Genomic DNA, 9,215 nt, shown 5'->3' on the forward strand with positions numbered 1-9,215 from the left:
GGTGGAGTTGGAAGCATACCAGGGGATTCCCATTCAATCCCATCGAGGTGGCATGTACCAATGCCATCTCACTGTTCCAGGTGATCAATTTCAGTTCACAGTTGGTCATGGTGGAGGGACTGGGAGTCAAAGGGAGCACATAGACAAGTCTAGTACCTGCTAACGCTAACCAATGGAGTAAATAAAGGAGAGAGTGATCCAACATGGGAAGTGAGATACTCAGCAGACTCATAGAATGGCAGATGTCCTAAATAGCACTCTGGCCTCAGAATCAGCCCTAAAGGCATTCGGATCTGGCTGAAAAGCCCATGAGAGTATTTCAGGCATGGAAAGCCAAGACACTCTGGCAAAAGATCTCTGTGAGTGAGATCCCAGTGGAAAGAACAGGTCATCAAAGAAGGAGGTACCTTTCTCTGAAGGGAGGAGAGAACCTCCACTTTGACTATGACCTTGTCTAAACAAGATAAGAGTCGGAGAACTCAGAGGGCTTCCATAGCCTTGGAAACTCATGACTGGAGCATAGGGAGATTACTGATGCCATAGACAGGAGTGTCAATTGGTAAAGTCAACAACAGATGTCACTGTGCACTTACTCCTCATGTAGTATCTCTGTCCTTAATGTGCTGTGCATTGAGATTTAATGCTATAACGAGTACTCAAACAATATATTTCACTTTGTGTTTCTATGGGGGTGCAAACTGTTGAAATCCTTACTTAATGCATACTAAATTGATCCTCTGTAAAAAAAAAAAGAAAAGAAAAGAAATTATCAATTCCCAACTTGTCTCTCACTGGGATTAAACATGACAATAGGTCTGCTCTGATTTCATCATCATTTAAAAAAAAATCATCTATTATTTTTCACTTTATGTTTCTGTGTCGGAGCAAACTGTTGAAATCCATACTTAATGTATACTAAGCTGATCTTCTGTATATTAAGATAATCGAAAATGAATCTTGATGTGAATGGAAGGGGAGAGGGAGTGGGAAAGGGGAGGGTTGTGGGTGGGAGGGACGGTATGGGGCGGAAGCCATTGTAATCCATATGTCGTACTTTGGAAATTTATATTCATTAAATAAAAGTTTAAAAAAAAAAAAGAAATACAACTACTTTAAGCAGGTAACGGAAATAGATTTAAAGAATGAACAAAATAGTTTAAATGAGTAGAAACAAAGAAAAAGCCATACTATTTTTGGTGTATTTTCCTTCTTCAAGGTTTTGACCTATTTTTCCTTGCAGTGCTCTTATAGAAATTGTATGAAAACACCTTTATTTTCTACTTGTTTTGTTAGACTTTTGCCTTCCCAGGAAAATGGCTGTCTACTTCTGATGTTGAGTAGTTGGAGCAGAAGAGGGTCACTAGCATTAGATTTTGTTTTATTTTATTAGCCAAATACTTTTTCATTTAGAAACTAAAATGAAGTTTTAGGAAATTGTTATTTAGTTTGTGGTTCTTGTGCTGACTGGATCAGATACCACACAGGTTACAGAAGTCCGCTTAAAATGGCTTTGAATGAGGCAGCCTCAGCCACACTAATTAAAAAAAAAGAAAGAAAGAAAAGAAAATTTCCTCTTTTCTAGAAAGAGCTTGGTAAAGAATGAGTTAGGTTCAGGGGGCGGGCACGGTGGCTCACTTGGTTAATCCGTCGCCTGCGGCACTGGCATCCCATATGGGCACCAAGTTCTAGTCCCTGTTGTTCCTCTTCTAGTCCAGCTCTCTGCTGTGGCCTGGAAAAGCAGTGGAAGATGGCCCAAGCATTTGGGCACCTGCACCCACGTGGGAGACCTGGCTCCTGGCTTCAGATCAGTGCAGCTCTGGCCATAGCGGACATTTGGGGAGTGAACCAATGGAAGGAAGACCTTTCTCTCTGTCTCTCTCTCAAACTGTTTAAAAAAACTCTACCTGTCAAATAATAGTAATAATAAAAGAATGAGCTAGGTTTTAGAGAAAATAATCAAATACTTGACTTACATATTTAGAATTTTAAGAAATGGGGATCAAAACCTGTAACTGAAATTTTGTGAGAGTTTATATAGAATGAATTTATGAGGAGTCAGATGGGTTATAGATAGTTAGGGGATCCCAATGGAACTTGGGGTGTAAAATATTTGCTTCCTTCCCTAAAACATTATCTTTAGCAAGAACACAGGCCACCTTGTTTCCTTCGGAATCTCCAAATTTAACATGAGAATAGCAAGGAAGCTACTCCAGAGCTCACAGCTTATTGTGAAAACAAGTTATCTACCCCGCCCTTAGCAGGCCAGACAGGATGGAGAATTGTAAATGAGGTCTTTTGATGGTTTTTTTGTCCCCGCCTGGTAACTGAATGCCAATCTAATCAGCAAGTTTTTTTTCTTTAAAATTGTACTTAAATCTGACTGCCACCACTCCCCTTTGGGTTTTCCTCTCTTGGATGCCCCCTTCCATGCAGCTCTGGCTGGAGGTCCTTGATTCTAATAAATACTTCTAAATCTCTTTGCTGTCCGCTTGGAAATTCTTCTTACATGTGAGACAAAGAACTGAGGTAACAATAACTTCTCTGCTGCCGTTTTCCCATAACATTTTAAAAATTTACTATCTTTAAAGGCAATTTATCATTAATTGTCATCATTTCTCTTCCTTAGTCATCATTTAAAATATTTCTCATGATAAAATAGAAAAAAAGAAATATTTTTTTAACCTAGTGACTGGGATATCTGAATCCCATATTGGAGTGCCTGAGTTAGGTGCCTGGCTCTGGCTTCTGACTTCAGCTTCCTGTTAATACAGACCCTGGGAAGCAGCAAATAGTTGCTCAAACAGTTGAGCCCCTACTACAAACATGGGTGATCTTAATATCTGAAATGACCCCCTAAAATCTATACGAAAATGTGGTCCCTTAAAGTTTCCCAGAAGTCCCATCTGGAGTGCCACATATGCTATCGAAATTTGGGGTGCCATATGATATCACCATATGCTTATTAATAAATCCCCAATATTAATAAGCCCTAGAGGGTTTTTGCCTAATATTTAGAGAATTCTAAATACCGGCACAAATAAATGAGGCAGCATGGTACATTTTAAGTGCAAAAGATGCATAGGAGAGTGAGAGCTTTATCTAAAAGAGAGGGGTAAATCTGGGTTCATACCGAGCACCAGGAACCAGCCAGGTGGAGGAGCATCTAGGCCAGGAAGCCTAAGGGGGTTGGCCTGAAGGCCACATGCCCTGGAGGCCCAGGGCTACAGCAACCCCCCTGCTGGCGAGAAGCCAGGAAACAGAAGAGAAGGCTGGAGGCCCAGGGCTACAGCGAGCCCCCTCCTGGCAAGAAGCAGAACAGAAGAGAAGGGCGGGAAACAGAAGAGAAGGGCGGGACACACAGTGTCCCAGGCTTTTAACCAACTTCCAAAGTGGAGTGGTTAAGTAACCTGATTGGCCGGTGGGCACTCAGGTGTGGCCAGGTAAGGGGCATGAGGTCACACAGGGGTGTGGTAAAGGTATCAGGTAGGACATGAGGTCACACAGGGGCGTGGCCTTCCAGCTCACACACCTAATCGATTTTAACCTGTGTGCCTGCCTACCTCAATCTGGACTGAGTTTCTGGTTCCTGGCCTTAGCCCTATCCTGTTTGTTGCAGGTATTTGAGGAGTAAACCAATGGATAGAAGAAGCTTTTCATTCAATGGCTGAGATTTATTTTAAAAATTACTGTCTAATGGTAATGAATTCTTGCCATTTTGTGAACAAAATTTTTTTTTTTTAGATTTTATTTATTTATTTGAGAGGTAGAGTTACAGACAGTGAGAGGGAGAGACAGAGACAGAGGTCTTCCTTCCATTGGTTCACTCCCCAAATGGCCGCAATGGCAGGAGCTGCACGGATCTGAAGCCAGGAGTCAGGTGCTTCTTCCTAGTCTCCCATGCGGGTACAGGGGCCCAAGCACTTGGGCCATCTTCCACTGCTTTTCCAGGCCATAGCAGAGAGCTGGATTGGAAGAGAGCAGCCGGGACTAGAACTGGCGCCCATATGGGATGCCGGTGCCTGGTAGCTTTGGGAGCCGCAGGGAGGGAAGGCCTATACTTCCAGGGAAGAAAATCCTTGTCAAGGTCCCTGCGGGTGCCTAAAGATCAACCAATGAGGATCAGACCTGCCTCAACCTTTAACCCCCATGCAATGAATCTATAAAAGGAGCCCTCCCAATCTCTGACGCGAGACTTCCCCGGCCTCTGCTCTGTTGCTCTGTTGGGGCTGTGGAACCTTGCTTGGGAGCGGAATCCCAATAAAAGCCTGTGAATTAATTGATTCGTCTGCCTGGGAAGATTTGTTACGTGCCGGACACCTTGCAGCGCCATAGGCAGAGGATTAACCTACTGTCACCTGCCCCTGAACAAACCTTATATTCTATCCAGGAATGAGTTTATTTTCACCCAAATTGTTAGGAAATTCAACTATTACTCTAACATTTTAAGCTGCTGAAATTATTGCTTGATGAATGAGATTTGTGCCCTAACAAATTAGGTTAAAGGAATTGCCCTTATCTTCTTCTGCCATATAAAGATGAAGCAAAAAGGCATCATCTTGGAAGCAGAGCCTGAGCCCTCACCAGACACCAAATCTGTTGATAAACTTTTTTAATATTTATTTATTTGACAGAGTTACAGAGAGAGGTAAAGACAGAGAGAGATAGAGAGTTCTTCCATTTACTGGTTCTCTCCCTGAGTGGCCGCAATGGTCAGGGCTGATTCAGGCCAAAGCCAGGAGCCAGGAGCTTCTTCTAGGTCTCCCAGGTGGTTGCAGGGCCCCAAGCACTTGGGCCATCTTCCACTGCTTTCCCAGGCACATTAGCAGGGAGCTGGATTGGAAGTAGGGCAGCCAGGACACTAACCAGCACCAACATGGAATGCTGGCACTGTAGGCGGTGGCTTTACCACTATGCCACAGCACCAGCCCCATGCTAACAAGTTTGATGCAGTGCTTCCCCACCCCTAGAACTGTGATAAATAAATTTCTATTATTTATCTGTTACTCAATCTAAGGGATTCTATTGTAATAGTCTAAGCAGACTAAGACAGTGTTTATAACTTCAGCATATATTTTTACATACTTACATCACATAAATTGAAGTTTTTTTTAAAACAAATTAGAATTCTGACTTTTATTTGTTTATTTATTTGAAAGGTAGAGTGACAGAGACAGAGACACATAGAGAGATCTTCCATCTTCTGGTTCACTTCCCAAATGTCCACAACAGCTAGGTTTGGGCCAGGCCAAAGCCAGGAGCAGGAACTCCATTGAGTTTCCTCTTGGGTAGCAGGAGCTAGAGACTGGATCAGAAATGGAGGTGAGATTTCATCTCAGGCACTCTGATATGTGATGCAGGCATCCCAAATGATGGCTGAACAATGCCCACATCGGTGGTTTTTGTTTGGGTTTTTTTGAACTCTACAACATACCTTGGAGATCTTTCCATGTCTATATATGTAGATCTACCTCCTTTTACACTGATTTGCAGTGTCTTAAAATATAGATGCACCTTAATTTATTTAACTGTCTGTTTATGGTGGACATAGAGGATCTTTCAGGTATTTTCTAATGAAAACCTTGATGCAACTAGTAGGCATGCACACATTATTTCCCCCTTGTGTATATATCTGCCTGCACTGGTGATTCTGTGGCCAGGAAAGCAAGACTGTCACTTTTCTTAACACTGTCCTCTAAAAAATGTTGATCTCTCTTATACCAATGCAAAGGACACTTTAAGGGATACTCAACAATAACATGGACATCAACACATTTTGATAGCTTATTAAGTCTTGCAAATATGGAGTTATCAATAATTGGAATAACATAATAAAAAAACATGGTGCCCATTAGAAGGCTTTCAAGCAATAAAGGCCATTTAATCAGGTAAAGCTGAATAAAAAACAAAGATGTTCAAGCTGTTCTACCTGTGGGCCAGAATGAAATCAAAGGAAATAATATCAGTGGTTTGAAAAGAATATTTTTTAAAATTTGAGCAAGATTAATTGACTCTTTATAGTCTGCAACAGTACTGCTTTTTATTTTAAAGTATTTTTTATTAATTTCATTTTATTTTAAAAATAGAGACAGAGAGAAAGAGATTTTCCATCTGCTGGTTCAATCCTCGGAAGCCACAACAGCCAGGGAAAGGCCAGACCAAAACCAGGAACCCAGAATTTAGTCAGAATCTCCCATGTGTATGGCAGGGGTGCAAGTACTTAATCCACCCATCATCTGCTGCTTCTGAGGATGAACATTAGCAGGAAGCTGGATATGAAGAGGGGGAGCAAGGACTTAAGCCAGACACTCTAGTGTGGGATGTGGATTTCCAAGCAATGACTAGACCACTGTGCCAAATGCCCACTCTTGTACTGTTTTCTTGCACAAAGTTTACACCAGTGGGCTAAGAGTTGGGGAATAGCCTAATGTTAGCATACTTTCTACATATATACATACACATTTAACAGAACCATAGGCAGATGTTTAATTTTAAAAATCTACTTTACTTCATTCTTGCCTTCTACCAAAATACATTTTTATGATTTAATCTAAAGCAACTGACAGGTTTATATTTTTGAAAACTGACATTCTCCCTTAAAAATACTCATCTCACATACATATTTACACAAACACACACACACACACACACACACACACACAAACAGCCAGTGCTTCAAAAGACTGACAGCAAAGGATGTCACAACTCTTCCCAATTGCCCTTTTACTGAGAATGTCTTGGTTTTTTTTTTTTCCTTATTACAACCCACTTTTTAAATGTATTTAAGATGCCCCCTTTCAAAATTCAGTTTTTCAAAACTAACAAATAACATTTAAAAGGGCATTTTGGTTCCAAGACTTGAGTCTTTGGAGGACAACTTAAAATATAACTAAAATAACGCCTCAAAGTAGTGTTTTAAAGTACATCAAGGGGCCAGCCCTGTGGCACAGTGGGATAAGGCATCCCATATGGGCACCATTTCATGACCCGGCTGCTCCACTTCTGATCCTGCTCTCTGCTGTGGCTTGGGAAAGCAGTAGAAGATGACCCAAGGCCTTGGGCCCCTGTACCCATGTGGGAAGACCCGGAAGAAGCTCCTGGCTCCTGGCTTCGGATTGGCACAGCTCCAGCCATTGCAGCCATTTGGGGAGTGAACCAATGGATGGAAGCCCTCTCTCTCTCAGCCTCTCCTTCTCTCTGTGTAACTCTGACTTTCAAATAAATAAGTAAATCTTTAAAAAAAAGTATACTGAAACCCCCAAATTGCTTTTTAGGATCAAGAATGAATGAGTATGGATTTGAGTAACATTTTATTGGATATTTCTGAATAATAGCCCAAAATGATCCATGGGACCAAATAAATTTCTAATATATCTATTGCTATTCATTAAGAATGATAAGAGTAAGTTAGAGAGCTGTGTTATTACATATGTTTAAAATGTATATAATTATTTCAGATATATTACTGTGAAGAAACTACACAGTAAATCTTGATTTATTAATGAACACTATGAATGTTTAGCAACTTTTCTTGAGATAAAGTCATAGGCTCACAATTTTAGAGGATCATTCTATTGTCACTGACCTTTAAATGACAGTTGACAATTGTCTATTCTGCTACTTACAAAATAGAATCAGTCTCTTTCCATTAATAGAAACTCAAAAATCTTTCTTGATTTCTTTTTATTAACAATTTGTTTTATTTATTTGAAAGGCAGAGAGATCTTCCATTCGCTGGTTCACTCCCCCAAATGACTGCAACAGTCAGGGCTGGGCCAGACCAAAGTCAGGAGCCAGGAACTTCCTGTGGGTCTCCCACGTGGGTGCAGGGGTCCAAGGATTTGGGCCATCTTCTGCTGCTTTCCCGGACGCATTAGCAGGGAGCTGGATCAGAAGTGGAACAGCTGGGACTTGAACCAGCACCCATACAGATGGGTAGGCCATGGTTTAACAGGCCATGGTTTAACCCGCTGTACCATAGCCCCAGTCCTCTTTCTTGATTTTTTTATTTTTACAGGCAGAGTGAATAGTGAGAGACTGAGACAGAAAGAAAGGTCTTCCTTTTGCCGTTGGTTCACCCGCTGCAGCTGGCGTGCTATGGCCGGCGCACCGCGCTGATCCGAAGCCAGGAGCCAGGTGTTTCTCCTGGTCTCCCATGGGGTGCAGGGCCCAAGGACTTGGGCCATCCTCCACTGCACTCCCGGGCCACAGCAGAGAGCTGGACTGGAAGAGGAGCAACCGGGAAAGAATCCGGCACCTCAACTGGGACTAGAACCTGGGGTGCCAGCGCCGCTAGGCGGAGGATTAGCCTATTGAGCCGCGGCGCCGGCCTCTCTTTCTTGATTTTTGTCTCTAGTGTTTCCTTGACCTAACAACCAATGATTTCTTGTAGTCATATAAAGAGTCTGTTTTAATTTTAAAAATTGGGATTCTTAATTAGACATAGAAGACCACTGCTCAGCATCTCTTTGCTAGAAATAAATCTTATAGCTGAATCCTAATCAAGTGACACATTAGCTGTTTTCAGATGTAATAACGCAATTCCTTTAGTTTGCTTCATACCTAAATTAAATTTCTTGTTGGCTATATTTCTGTTCTTTTAATTCTCATCAGTTTCTCACATCTCTTAAAAATTTGATCCAAAACAGGAAATAATTTACAAAGAAACTGTAACTAATACATGATACTGAGGATAAATTGTCCTTGACCTAATTAAGATTACTTAATAAATCATAAAAAGTGTTTGTTTTTAGCTGCATTGTTGATCATCTGTACTGTAGAGACCTTCAGCTCTTTTTCTTCTGTGCTGTTTGCCTAGACACTCCTGTACAATCTTATACAGATACTCCTCGATTTATAATGGGGATTATATCTTGATAAATCCATCATAAATCAAAATGTTGTAAGTTGAAACTGCACTTAATGTACCTATTTTTCTTTTTTGTTGCTATACAAAATACATGAGAAGATTATTTATAAAGAAAAGATGTTTCTTTGGCTCACAATTGTGGCTAGAAAGTCCAAACAGCATAGCATGGACTGGATGTTCTGGCAAGGACCCTGACCGTATTGCAACATTGTAGAGAAACTGAAAAGGAACCAGCAGTGTGTAGCAGGGATATGTGTACAAACAAGGCAGCAGGAGTCCCGGGAAGATTAGGCTTACCCTTTTAACAACCTACTCTTGTGAGAAGTACATTCATCCTTCTGATAAAGGG

Source organism: Oryctolagus cuniculus, chromosome 3 (genome assembly GCF_051225735.1).
Source record: "Oryctolagus cuniculus isolate XC-2025 breed Fujian yellow rabbit chromosome 3, ASM5122573v1, whole genome shotgun sequence".
Taxonomy (NCBI): Eukaryota; Metazoa; Chordata; class Mammalia; order Lagomorpha; family Leporidae; genus Oryctolagus; species Oryctolagus cuniculus.